Source organism: Eulemur rufifrons, chromosome 8 (genome assembly GCF_041146395.1).
Source record: "Eulemur rufifrons isolate Redbay chromosome 8, OSU_ERuf_1, whole genome shotgun sequence".
Taxonomy (NCBI): Eukaryota; Metazoa; Chordata; class Mammalia; order Primates; family Lemuridae; genus Eulemur; species Eulemur rufifrons.
Genome location: NC_090990.1, coordinates 101,167,730 through 101,180,898, shown reverse-complemented (window position 1 = coordinate 101,180,898; position 13,169 = coordinate 101,167,730). Strand labels below are relative to the sequence as shown.

The following is a 13,169-nucleotide window of genomic DNA, read 5'->3' as shown; positions in this document are numbered from 1 at the left end:
AAAGAATGTGAAAATTTTATTAATTTGGTTTCAGATTCCACAGTGACACTAGTCTTTAAGAAACTACCTAGCCCGAGCAAGAGTGAGACTCTGTCTCTACTAAAAATAGAAAGAAATGACCTGGACAGCTAAAATATATATATAGAAAAAAATTAGCCGGGCATGGTGGCGCATGCCTGTAGTCCCAGCCACTCGGGAGGCTGAGGCAGGAGGATCGCTTAAGCTCAGGAATTTGAGGTTGCTGTGAGCTAGACTGATGCCACGGCACTCACTCTAGCCCGGGCAACAGAGTGAGACTCTGTCTCAAAAAAAAAAAAAAAAAAAAAAGAAAAAGAAACTGCCAATTGTTGAGTTTTACATCAAAAAAGAAAATCCACAATTATCTGAAAAGGCTATGAAAATACTCCATTTTCCAACTACATATCTGTGTAAGGCAAAACTTTCTTCATATACTTCAACTAAAACATCATTTAGGAGCAGATTGAAGACAGAAGCTGACATGAGAGTCATACTCTGTTTTATGGTCCAGACATTAAAGTAAAAGCAAAAAATGTAAAGCAATCCCACTTTTATTTCTGTTTTTTAAAAACATAAACAAACAAAAATAAAAAAAAATATCTGTAATGGTTTGTTATTTCAGAGTGAATTAATGTATACATATTTTTAAGTTCTCAACCATAATTTCTAATATGGTGAATATTGTTAGATATAATCCACATAAACAAAGGCTCTTTGGCATCCTCAGTAATTTTTAGATTGTGGTAAAAGACATATAACATAAAATTTACCATCGTAACCATTTTAAAATGTACCATTCAGTGGCATTAAATACTTTCAAAATGTCGCTCAGCCATTACCACTACCTAGTTCCAGGGCTCTTTCATTACCCAAATGGAAACTTCATAACCATAAAGCGGTCACTCCCTATTTCCCCTCTCCCCCATTCCTTGGCAACCACTAATCTGCTTTCTGTTTCTATAGGTATGCCTATTCTGGATATTTTATGTAAATGGAAGCATTTAACATCTGGCCTTTTGTGTCTCTGGCTTCTTACAGTTAGCATAATTTCAAAGTTCATCCGTATCATAGCATGTATTATTCCTTTTTATGGCCCATAGTATTCCATTGTATGAATATGCCACATTTGATTATCCATTCATCTGTTGAGGAACATCTGCATTGTTTCCACCTGTTTTTTTAAAAAAAATTTATTAAAAAAAGTTGTTTTTTTTTTTTTTTTGTTAGAGAAAGGGTCTCACTAGGTTGCCCACGCTGGAGTGCAGTGGTTACTCACAGGTGTGATCATGGTGCACTATAGCAACTCCTGGGCTCAAGCCATCCTCCTGCCTCAGCCTCCTGAGTAGCTGGGACTACTAGTGTGCCCCACTGCCCCTGGCTTTTTTTCTACCTTTTTGTTATTGTGAATAGCGTTGCTATGAACACTTGTATGCAAGTTTTTGTTGGAACACCTGCTTTCAATTCTTTTGGTTGTATATTAGGAGTGAAATTGCTGGTCATGTGGCGATTCTATGTTTAACTTACTGAAGAACTGCCAAACTGTTTTTCCCAGCAGCCATACTGTTTTACATTCCAACCAGCAACACTTGAGGGTTCCAACTTCTCCACATTCTTGCTAACACTTATTATTTTCCTTTTTAAAATAATTATTATGGCTATCCTAATGGATGTACAGTGGTTTCTCATTGTGGCTTTGATTTGCATTTCCCTAACGACTATTTGAACATCTGTGCTTTTTGGCCATTTGTACATCTTTTTTTTTTTTTTTTTTTTTTTTTTTTGAGAAATGTCTATTCAAGTCCTTAGCCCATTTTGTTTGCCTTTTTGTTGTTGAGTTGTAAGAATTTTTTATACATTCTGGATACTAAACCCTTATCAGATACATGATTTACAAATATTCTTTCTCATTGTCTGGATTGTCTTTTCACTCACTTGGTAGTGTCCTTTGATGCAAAAAGTTCTGAATTTTGATGAATTTTGACAGTATAAAGGGGTCTTGGAGCCAAGATTTAAAAATTGCTGCTCTGGCTGGGCATGGTGGCACATGCCTGTAGTCCCAGCTACTTGGGAGGCTGAGGCAGGAGGATCCCTTGAGCCCAGGAGTTTGAGGTTGCTGTGAGCTAGGCTGACGCCATGGCACTCACTCTAGCCCGGGCAACAGAGCAAGACTCTGTCTCCAAAAAAAAAAAAAAAAAAAAAGAATTGAATGCTTGGGAAAATGGAATAATAATGGAATGGAAATAAAATGGAAAAATAATTAATCCAAAGAAGGCAAAAGTGAGAGGGGAAAAAACCCAGAAAAGGTGAGATAAACATAAAACAAATGATAAGATGTTAAGACTTTAATTCAAATATATCAGTAATCACATGCACTATAAAGAACACAATATTCTAATTAAAGACAAACCCATGCCCTGGTGACTTAGGTCTGCACGGGCAGGGCGTGTGCGTGTGCTCCCTACTGACCGTGGTTTCTTGGGTAGCTCTCCCGCCTTTCCCTAGCTGGGCACACGCATCACACCATGGTGCCCAAGGGCAAAGTGGGCATGAGAGGGAAGAAGCAGATATTTGAAGAGAACAGAGAGACTCTGAAGTTCTCTCTGTGAATCAAACTGAGGCCAATGTCATTTACTGCCTTGTGACCTTGCTCTTCTACTCATCTGCTCATTTGGGGCCTGGATGGCCCTGGACTAAAGTCTGGCTGCATAAGGGGCCAGCTACCCCTCTGTGAGCTCGGTGCCACGGGCAGCCTTCTGTGAGGAAGGGGCCTGCCTGCGGGTGGATGTGCTGGGCCCCTGGCTCGTGGCAGACAGTGGTACCCCAGCACCAGAGCACAATGAGAAATGGTGGCACTGGCAGGAGCGGCAGCAGAGGAAGTGGTTCTAGCCATTGACAGTGTGGCCACAGGCTTCTGGGCCCTGGGTGGCTCTATCAGGCTGCACGGCCCCCATTCCTGGAGCAAGGAGGGCTTCATCCAGGCGCCAGAAGCAGTCTGAGGTATAGGATTTTTGAAGAAATGGCTTAGAAAGTGGCTAAAAAAAGAAAAAAATAGACTAAGACTGTCAGATTGCATGAAAATTAAAACCCATGCTACTTACAAGAAACACATATTGGCTACAAGGATACAGAAGAGTTGAAAGCAAAAGGAAGGAAGAGATGCAACGAAAACAGCAACTGAAAGAAAGCTGTCAGACTGCACTTCCGTTAGACAAAACGGATTTTTTTTTTTTTTCTTTTTTTTTTTTGAGACAGAGTCTCACTCTGTTGCCAGGGCTAGAGTGCCGTGGCGTCAGCCTAGCTCACAGCAACCTCAAACTCCTGGGCTCAAGGGATCCTCCTGCCTCAGGCTCCCGAGTAGCTGGGACTACAGGCATGTGCCACCATGCCCGGCTAATTTTTTGTATATATATATTTTAGTTGTCCATATAATTTCTTTCTATTTTTAGTAGAGGTGGGGTCTCGCTCTTGCTCAGGCTGGTCTCGAACTCCTGACCTCGAGCGATCCACCCGCCTCGGCCTCCCAGAGTGCTAGGATTACAGGCGTGAGCCACCGTGCCCGGCCAGACAAAACGGATTTTAAGACAAGAAGTATTACTAGAAATAAAGAGGAGAATGCCTTTCTTTTCTTTTCTTTTTTTTTCTTTTAATTTAAAGAGACAGGGTCTTGCCCAGGCTGGTCTTTAACTCCTGGCCTCAAGCAATCCTTTCTCCTCAGCCTCTCTAGATCCTTTTTGATGTTTTTATCTGCTTGTTCTAGCAATTACTGAGTGAACTGTGTTATAATGTCCTACTGTGATTGGAACTTGTCTTTTTCTCCTTTTAGTTCTGTCCATTTTTTTTTTTTTCTTAAGACAGAGTCTCACTCTGTTGCCCGGGCTAGAGTGCCGTGGCGTCAGCCTAGCTCACAGCAACCTCAAACTCCTGGGCTCAAGCAATCCTCCTGCCTCAGCCTCCTGAGTAGCTGGGACTACATGTGTATGCCATGACACTCAGCTAATTTTTCTATTTTTTGTAGAGACAGGGTCTCACTCTTGCTCAGGTTGGTCTCGAAGAGTGCTAGGATTACAGGTGTGAACCCCTGCTCCCAGCCTAGTTCTGTCCATTTTTGCTTTGTACATTTTCAGGCTGTATTACTAAGTACATATAACTTAGAGTTATATATTTCTGGTTTTGTTATCATTATGAAATTTTCCTCTTAGGGCCAGGTGTGGTGGCTTATGCCTGTAGTCCTAGGTACTTGGGAGTTCAAGGCAGGAGGATCTCAAACCCCAGGAGTTTGAGGTCGCAGTGAGCTATGATGACGCCACCACATTCCAGCCTGGGCAACAAAGCAAGACTCTGTCTCAAAAAAAAAAAAAAAATTAGGAAAGATAACTAGAAAATCTACAAATGTTTGGAAATTAGGCAATATACTTCTAAATAACCCATGAATAAAAGAAGAAATCACGAAGGAAATAAGAAAATAATTTGAACTGAATGACATTATTTTTTTTTTGTGCATTTATTAAATGTTTTAATAATACTATTTTTTTTTTCAATTTAATTTTACAGAATCAAAGAGTCTAACAGTATATCTTGTTAGATACAGTATGTCCTCATAATGTATACATTATTTCTTGTACAATGATATGAAATAATATGGGAAATATTCATGATAAATTATTAAGTGAACAGTGCAAGTTAAAAACAATAGTTTCATATTTTTTTCCCCATCCCCCCTTTCCCGAGTCAGCACCTTCAAGTGTTACCACTCCCCAAACGGTGCGCAATGCACTCATTGTGTAGGCATACCCCCATCCCCTCCCCCACCCCTCACCTCAGTCTGATGTCCAATTGGTGTCGTTTCCAGATTTGTATTTAGGTGATGATCAAGGAAACCAATTTTCTGGTGAGTACATGTGATGCTTGTTTTTCCATTCTTGGGATACTTCACTTAATATAATGGGTTCCAACTCTCTCCAGGAGAACCATAGAGATGTCGTATCTTCATCATTCCTTATAGCTGAGTAATATTCCATGGTATACATATACCACAGTTTACTAATCCAATCATGTATTGATGGGCATTTGGGTTGTTTCCACATCTTTGCTATTGTGAATTGTGCTGCTATAAACATTTGGGTACACGTGCCTTTGTTACAGAATGACCTTTTTTCCTTTGGGTATATGCCCAGTAATGGGATTGCTGGGTCAAATGGCAGGTCTACTTGAATCTGTTTAAGATACCTCCATAATGCTTTCCACAGGGGTTGCACTAGTTTGCAGTCCCACCAGCAGTGTATTAGTGTTCCTGTGAATGACATTATTTTTAAAATTTCTCTTTCTCTTGCACTTCCAGTTGAGGAATGAACTGAATAACATTGAAATGACAATGTATCAAAACTTATGGGATGAGGCCGGGAGCTGTGGCTCACGCCTGTAATCCTAGCACTCTGGGAGGCCGAGGCGGGTGGATCGTTTTTGCTCAGGAGTTTGAGACCAGCCTGAGCAAGAGCGAGACCCCATCTCTACTAAAAATAGAAAGAAATTATCTGGACAACTAAAATATATAGAAAAAATTAGCTGGGCATGGTGGCACATCCCTGTAGTCCCAGCTACTTGGGAGGCTGAGGCAGGAGGATCACTTGAGCCCAGGAGTTTGAGGTTGCAGTGAGCTAGGCTGACGCCATGGCACTCGAGCCTGGGCAACAGAGTGAGACTCTGTCTCGGGGGAAAAAAAAAAAACAAAAAACTTATGGGATGCATCTAAAGCCATGCTTAGAGAGAAATTTATAGCTTTAAATGAATATGTTAGAATAATCAATTTCAAGAAATTAGAAAAAAATAGCCAATAAACCCACAGAAGGTAGGAGGAAAGAAATAATATATTTAAAAACAGGCCGGGCATGGTGGCTCACGCCTGTAATCCTAGCACTCTGGGAGGCCGAGGCGGGTGGATCGCTCGAGGTCAGGAGTTCGAGACCAGCCTGAGCAAGAGCGAGACCCCATCTCTACTAAAAATAGAAAGAAATTATCTGGCCAACTAAAAATCTATATAGAAAAAATTAGCCGGGCACGGTGGCGCATGCCTGTAGTCCCAGCTACTCGGGAGGCTGAGGCAGTAGGATCGCTTAAGCCGAGGAGTCTGAGGTTGCTGTGAGCTAAGCTGACGCCACGGCACTCACTCTAGCCTGGGCAACAAAGTAAGACTCTGTCTCAACAAAAAAAAAAAACAAAAAAACAGAAATTAGTCAAATAAAAAACAAATCCAGAGTAGTATGAATTAACAAAGCAAAAGTTGGCTTTTTGAAAGGACTAAGAAAAGGACTAAGATTCATAAACATTTTTGAAAAAAGGCACAAATTACCAATATCAAGAATGAAAAGGGGCCGGCCTGGTGGCTCACACCTGTAATCCTAGCACTCTGGAAAGCAGAGGCGGGAGTATCACTTGAGGTCAGGAGTTCGAGACCAGCCTGAGCAAGAGTGAAACCTCATCTCTACTAAAAATAGAAAAAATTAGCTGAGTGTGGTGGCGTTCACCTGTAGTCCCTGCTACTTGGGAGACTGAGGCAGAAGGATTGCTTGAGCCCAGGAGTTTGAGGTTGCTGTGAGCTAGGCTAACGCCATAGCACTCTAGCCCAAGTGACAGAGAAAGACTCTGTCTCAAAAAAAAAAAAAAAAAAAAAGAATTGCTGTGCCCTGTTTGTGCATGGTGAGGGGTACATGTGTGGGGTAGAGGGAGGTCCCCTGACTGGCTTAGATCAACCTGGGCCCATCCCTGGAACTGGGCATGGGGAGTGTGTTTACATGCGCAGCCACAGTGCCCACCACTCCTTGTGAGCAGATGAGTAGAGTTTTAAGTGTGGGGTTGCTCTGTGTCAGCAAAAGGCACCTGATCCCAAGTGGCAGAGGAGCAGAGTGTATTAAATAAATGTGTGTGTGTTTGTATTCGTGAGTGAGTCATTCAGGGCCCTTTAAGCCTGAGCCCAGGTCAAGAGCTCCACTTGCTCCATCAAGTCAATGTTCTTGCCTGTAAGAACATTGTTTTTTTTTTTTTTTGAGACAGAGTCTCACTGTGTTGCCCAGGCTAGAGTGAGTGCCGTGGCGTCAGCCTAGCTCACAGCAACCTCAAACTCCTGGGCTTAAGCGATCCTACTGCCTCAGCCTCCTGAGTAGCTGGGACTACAGGCATGCGCCACCATGCCCAGCTAACTTTTTCTATATATATTTTAAGTTGTCCAGCCGAGTGTTTTCTATTTTTTAGTAGAGATGGGGTCTTGTTCTTGCTCAGGCTGGTCTCGAACTCCTGAGCTCAAACGATCCACCTGGCTCTGCCTCCCAGAGTGCTAGGATTACAGGCGTGAGCCACCATGCCTGGCCTGTAAGAACATTGTTTATTGTGGCTGGAGCCCAGACAATAAGGAGAAAGTGGCAAGAGATGGAGCAAGAGAGAAGAGCTGGGGTGATTTCTGCGAAACCCTTTTCTCTGCCAAGGCACTTCAGCCTTAGCCAGGAACTAAGCCAGAGCCCCAGGGGATTTAGGTGAAAAAGAGCCAGCCCCAGCCCAACTCAATGGCTTTTGGAGTCATTCTTCCCTGTTACCATTTCCTGTGGTTCAAAGACAATAATGGGGTCAACTTCCAGTTTATTCACTTGTCAAGGTATTCAACTGATCTAGAGCTCTTCCCCTGTACTCCCCTCCCCGCCTCTCCCTTCATCGCCTTGTTGGGGGTGAAGCTCCAGGAAAAGGATGGGGTGTGGTGCCTGGAAGCGGAAGTAAGGACTTGATTGTTTCACTTGGGAACCCTGAGGGCAGAGGGTGGGGAGAGGAAGGCACTGGAAAGTCCCCCTGAGCCTAGCAGTTCACAAACCACAACTAAGCATGTCTGGAGGAGAAAGCCTGACTCTGAAAGCAGCGAGGAAATGATTGGTTGTTCACAGTGGGCTGCCTGCGGCTGCAGAGGTGCACGCGTTTCCGTGCACAGGTAGGCACAGGCCTGTTCTTCCTGCCTGGCCCCGTGGGCCGGGGGCGCTGCTCCCTTCCCCTCCTCTGTCTCCCACAGGCCTGTTCTGACCACACTTTTGTATGAAGCTCCAGGCTCGCAGGGGCTTATTTAAAACATCCTTACTCTGTCCTCACGTTTGATTCATATTTTGCCCAGGTACAGAATTCTAGGTTGGCAACATTTTCCCATCACGATTTTGAAAGCATTGCTCCATTGCCTTCTTTCTGCTAGTACTGCTGTCCAGACCAAACCATACTGATTCCACGGCCGGGCGCGGTGGCTCACGCCTGTAATTCTAGCACTCTGGGAGGCCGAGGCGGGTGGATCGCTCGAGGTCAGGAGTTCGAGACCAGCCTGAGCAAGAGTGAGACCCCGTCTCTACTAAAAAATAGAAAGAAATTATATGGACAACTAAAATATATATACACAAAAAAATTAGCCGGGCATGGTGGCTCATGCCTGTAGTCCCAGCTACTTGGGAGGCTGAGGCAGTAGGATCGCTTAAGCCCAGGAGTTTGAGGTTGCTGTGAGCTAGGCTGACGCCACGGCACTCACTCTAGCCCAGGCAACAGAGTGAGACTCTGTCTCAAAAAAAAAAAAAAAAAAACCATACTGATTCCTGGTTGTCGGGTTCCATCAGGTGGCTTAAAACCATGCAGTGATTTAAATGGGGAATTTCACTATAAAGAAGTTTTAAACTGTGCTATTAGGACAGCTACAAGTTGTAAGAGGACTCTCTATGGCCCCCAAGGGGGTGAGGGAAATATCCAAGGAAGAATCCATTTGGAAGGGGGACCCTGCCCAATGCAGGGGTTCAGACTTCACTGGAGAAGGTGAAACTGTAGCCCAGTAGTTGGCAGAGAAATTTGCTGGTTTGCTGGGCCAGAGCTGGGCTACATTTGCTGGGCAAGCAGGAAGCACCTCTTTGGGGCACAGGTGAGCCACAGCCGGTAGCCAGCACGCAGAGAGAGTGGGGCGCTGGGGTGGCAGGTCTGCAGTGGGCAGTGTCCTCGTCAGAAGGGTCCAAGGCTCATTGTGAGGGCAGCTGGCTGCGTGTCTGGGGCAAACCACTCCAAGATAGCCTTTCACCCACCCCTCTGCCCCGTGGTGCAGCTGCTGGAACCAGCAGACAAAGCCCCTTCCTCCTGCAAAATCCCTCCAGTGCATCCTACCTAGAAAGCTTAACATGGTGCTCACTATAAAGGAGAAATGCTCACAAAGGATCGCATTCGTTGTCACCGAGAAGGTATTAAAGGGTGAAGTTAGAGCTGAGAAGCAGTAAATTGATAACTGGCACATTGGTCCTTCGAGATGATAATTTTTCTCTCTCTCTGAAAGTTTGTAAAATCTTTCTTTGTCTTCAGTGTTCTCTTGGTGTGGGTCTAGTTTCATCCCTTATTTTGGGCAATCAGTGGTTCTTGCTGTCCAGAAACTCATGTTCTTTAGTTCTGAGAAATGTTCTTGAATTATTTTGACTATTTCTTTCCATCTATTTTTCTTGCACCACCATGCCCTGCTCACTTTTAAAATTTTTTTGTAGAGACAGGGTCTTGTCATATTGCCAAGGCTGGTCTCGAATTCTTGAGCTCAAGCAATCCTCCAGTCTCAGCCTCCCAGAGTGCTGGGATTACAGGTGTGAGCCACTGCACCTGGCTTGTTTGTTTTTATCTTCTGTGTCTGAGGTTTTCTTTCCGGCTGTCTGGTGATCCTTAGCTGACTATTTATGAGAAGGGAAAATATTAGGTAAGTCTCTATGGTAAACATATGGTTCATTCAAATTAGGATAACTTTAGGAGGATTTATTTACAAAATGGCCAAGTACAAAGACAGAGAGTTAGAGGAGCTGTAACCAAGGCAGCCTGAGGTGACTTGTAAGAGAGGAACCAGAGGAGCGAATGCCCTGATCTCTCCTCCCTCCGGCCATCTTCCTGGGTTCCACATTGGCCAGACGAACTGGAAGTCAGAAGGCATGTGGGATATTGCTCACTGGGCTCTTCCCAGTGCAGAGGGCCAGGCGGGGAGGGGCGTGGAGGAGCAGAGGGAAAGACCAAGACGCTGGCCGGCTGACCACAAGGTCAGTTGTGGTGGCGGGTATCTGGATGGGGATGTTTGCTGGGGAATCCCCAAGCGTCCGGACCTTCAGTGCTTTCCTCTTGAGCTAGTCACAGTGCCCGGAGAAGAACCTACCAACCTCCTTCCAGGAGGGAAAAGGTCTGGCTCCCGGCCTTCTGGCCACTGAACATTCGTATATGCAATCAGCATACACAGTCCCTAAATTCCCTAGGTTAGAAACCACAGGTATGCGCTCAAATGTGCCTGGTGCCCCCCAGGTCAGAGGCCCTCTGTTTGCCCTGTGCAGGGAATAAACCTGCAGATTTCTGTGGGAGTGAGGGTGGGGTAGTTCCCCAGTGGTGAGGGTGAGGGGAGAGCTAGAGCTCTGATAGCTTCTCAAACAGCTTTCACTAGTCCTCCTTGCTTACACACACGCACGCGTAGAGACACATGCTCAGTTCCAGAGGGCCTTGGAGCTGCCAATTCATGAGACTTTTAAGGATTTTGTGGAACAAGTTGCGTTGCTTCTCAGCTTTCCCTGCTGGCCATTTGGGATTTGGCATTTTCGAGTTGGCTACATCAGTTGCCACCTAAACCCAGGTGGCTTTCTGGTTCCTGGGCTCTATCTGGAAATCTCAAACCTTTGGCTGAAACACAGCATATTTGGAGAGAGTTTATGGGAAAGAAGAAGAAAAGGTGTCCTGGGGCCAGACTGTAAAGTGTCTTTAGATTGTACTTAATTCTAGAGGCCACGAGTTTGCGGGTGGGAGATATTAATAGCAACTGAGGTCCCACAATAGCTGTGTGGGTCCTTCGGCAAGTTTATTATCTGCTTTGGTCCCAATTTTCTATTGTTCCTCTGTGATGACTCAATATGGTGTGTGGAAAGAATAAACTATAAAGTGCTATAGTAATGAGATGCATTATTTTTTGAATGCAGCCAGAATATTCCTGTCTTTATGTCTTTGCTTATACTGTTGCTTCTGCTGGGAATATTCTCTATCTTCTCCCTTGTCTCTCCAACCCTTCCATCTCTACCTATGGAAATGGTACCTTTAAGACTCAGCTCAGGCCGGGCGCGGTGGCTCACGCCTGTAATCCTAGCACTCTGGGAGGCCGAGGCGGGAGGATCGTTTGAGCTCAGGAGTTTGAGACCAGCCTGAGCAAGAGCGAGACCCCGTCTCTACTAAAACAATAGAAAGGAATTATATGGACAGCTAAAAATATATATAGAAAAATTAGTCGGGCATGGTGGCACATGCCTGTAGTCCCAGGGACTCGGGAGGCTGAGGCAGGAGGATTGCTTGAGCCCAGGAGCTTGAGGTTGCTGTGAGCTAGGCTGAGGCCACGGCAATCTAGCCCGGGCTACAGAGTGAGACTCTGTCTCAAAAAAAAAAAAAAAAAGACCCAGCTAGAGGTTAACTCTGCTATGAACTTGCTGCCCTCAAACTCAATAGGAGCGCTCAAACTCTCAAATCCTTAATGATGACCATTTTTTTTCTCACTTCCATTCCTGCCTGCTTGTATGAGTCAAAGTTCTCCAGAGAAACAGAACGTATGTATCTCATTTATAAGGAACTGGTTCATGCAATTATGGAAGCTGCTAAGTCCCAAGATCTGCAGGGTGAGTCAGAAAGCTGGAAACTCAGGAGAGCTAGTGGCATAGTTCCAGCATGTGTCCAAAGGCCCGAGGACCAGGAGAACTCACAGTGTAGTTCCAGTCTGAAGGGCAACAGGCCCGACACCCTGGAAGAGCTGATGTTCTGTTTGAGTCCAAAGGTAGGAAAAGCCAATGTTTGGGCTGGAAGGCTGTTAGGCAGGAAGAATTCTTTCACACTGGGGGAGAGTCAGCCTCTTTGTTCTAGTCAAGCTTCAACTGATTGGATGAGAACAACTCACATTAGTGAGGGTCATCTGCTTTACTCAGTCTGCTGATTTAAATGTTAATCTCAGGCCAGTGTGGTGGCTCCTGCCTGTGATCCTAGCACTTTGGGAGGCCAAGGTGGGAAGATCCCTCGCTTGAGCCCAGGAGTTTGAGTCTAGCCTCGGCAACATAGCAAGACCCTGTCTCTTTAAACAAAAAATCAGCCAGGCTCAGTGGCTCACCCCTGTAATCCCAGCACTTTGGGAGGATAAGGTGGTAGGATCACTTGAGGCCGGGAGTTTGAGACCAGCCTGAGCAAGAGTGAGACCTCGTCTCTACTAAAAATAGAAAAAATTAGCCGGGTGTGGTGGCGCGCGCCTGTAGTCCCAGCTACTTGGGAGGCTGAACCAAGAGAATCACCTGAGCCTGGGAGTTTGAGGTGACAGTGAGCTGTAATCGTGCCACTGCGCTCTAGCCCAGATGACAAAGCAAGGCTCTGTATCCAAAAAAGGAAAAAAGAAAAAAAACTGACCAGATGTGAGGATTATTTCTGGGCTCTCTAGTCTATCCCATTGGTCTGTATGTCTGTTCTTATGTCAGGACCATACTGTTTAGATTACTGTAGCTTTGTAGCATGTTTTAAAATCAGAAAGTGTAACTCTTCCAACTTTATTCTTTTTTTGTTCAGGGTTTTTTGGCTATTCAGGATCCTTTGAGATTTCATAAGAATTTTAGCATGAGTTTTTCTGTCTCCACAAAAATTGCAGCTGGGATTTTGATAAGGATTGCACTGAATCTGTAGATTATTTTGGATAGTATGCTCATATTAACAACATTAAGTCTTCTAATTCATGAACACAAGATATCTTTCCATTTATTTAGGTCTTCTTTAATTTCTTTCAGAAATGTTTTGTAGTTTTCCACGTACAAGTCTTTCACCTCCTTGGTTAAATTTACATCCAAGTATTTTACTTTTTTTTTGAGACAGAGTCTCACTCTGTTGCCCGAGCTAGAGTGCCGTGGCGTCAGCCTAGCTCACAGAAACCTCAAACTCCTAGGCTCAAGCAATCCTCCTGCCTCAGCCTCCCGAGTAGCTGGGACTACAGGCATGTGCCACCATGCCCAGCTAATTTTTTCTATACATTTTTAGTTGTCTAGCTAATTTCTTCCTTTTTCTTTTTTTTTTTTTTTTTTTTTTTTTTGTTGAGATGGGGTCTCGGTCTTGCTCAGGCTGGTCTCGAACTCTTG

At 44.7% G+C, this 13,169-nt stretch overlaps 1 pseudogene; it reads left to right on the top strand.

Annotated features, from left to right (window-relative positions):
* Window positions 1-2,540: 2,540 nt before the first annotated feature.
* LOC138390357 (transmembrane protein 208 pseudogene) lies at window positions 2,541-2,904 on the top strand (annotated as a pseudogene).
* Window positions 2,905-13,169: the final 10,265 nt, after the last annotated feature.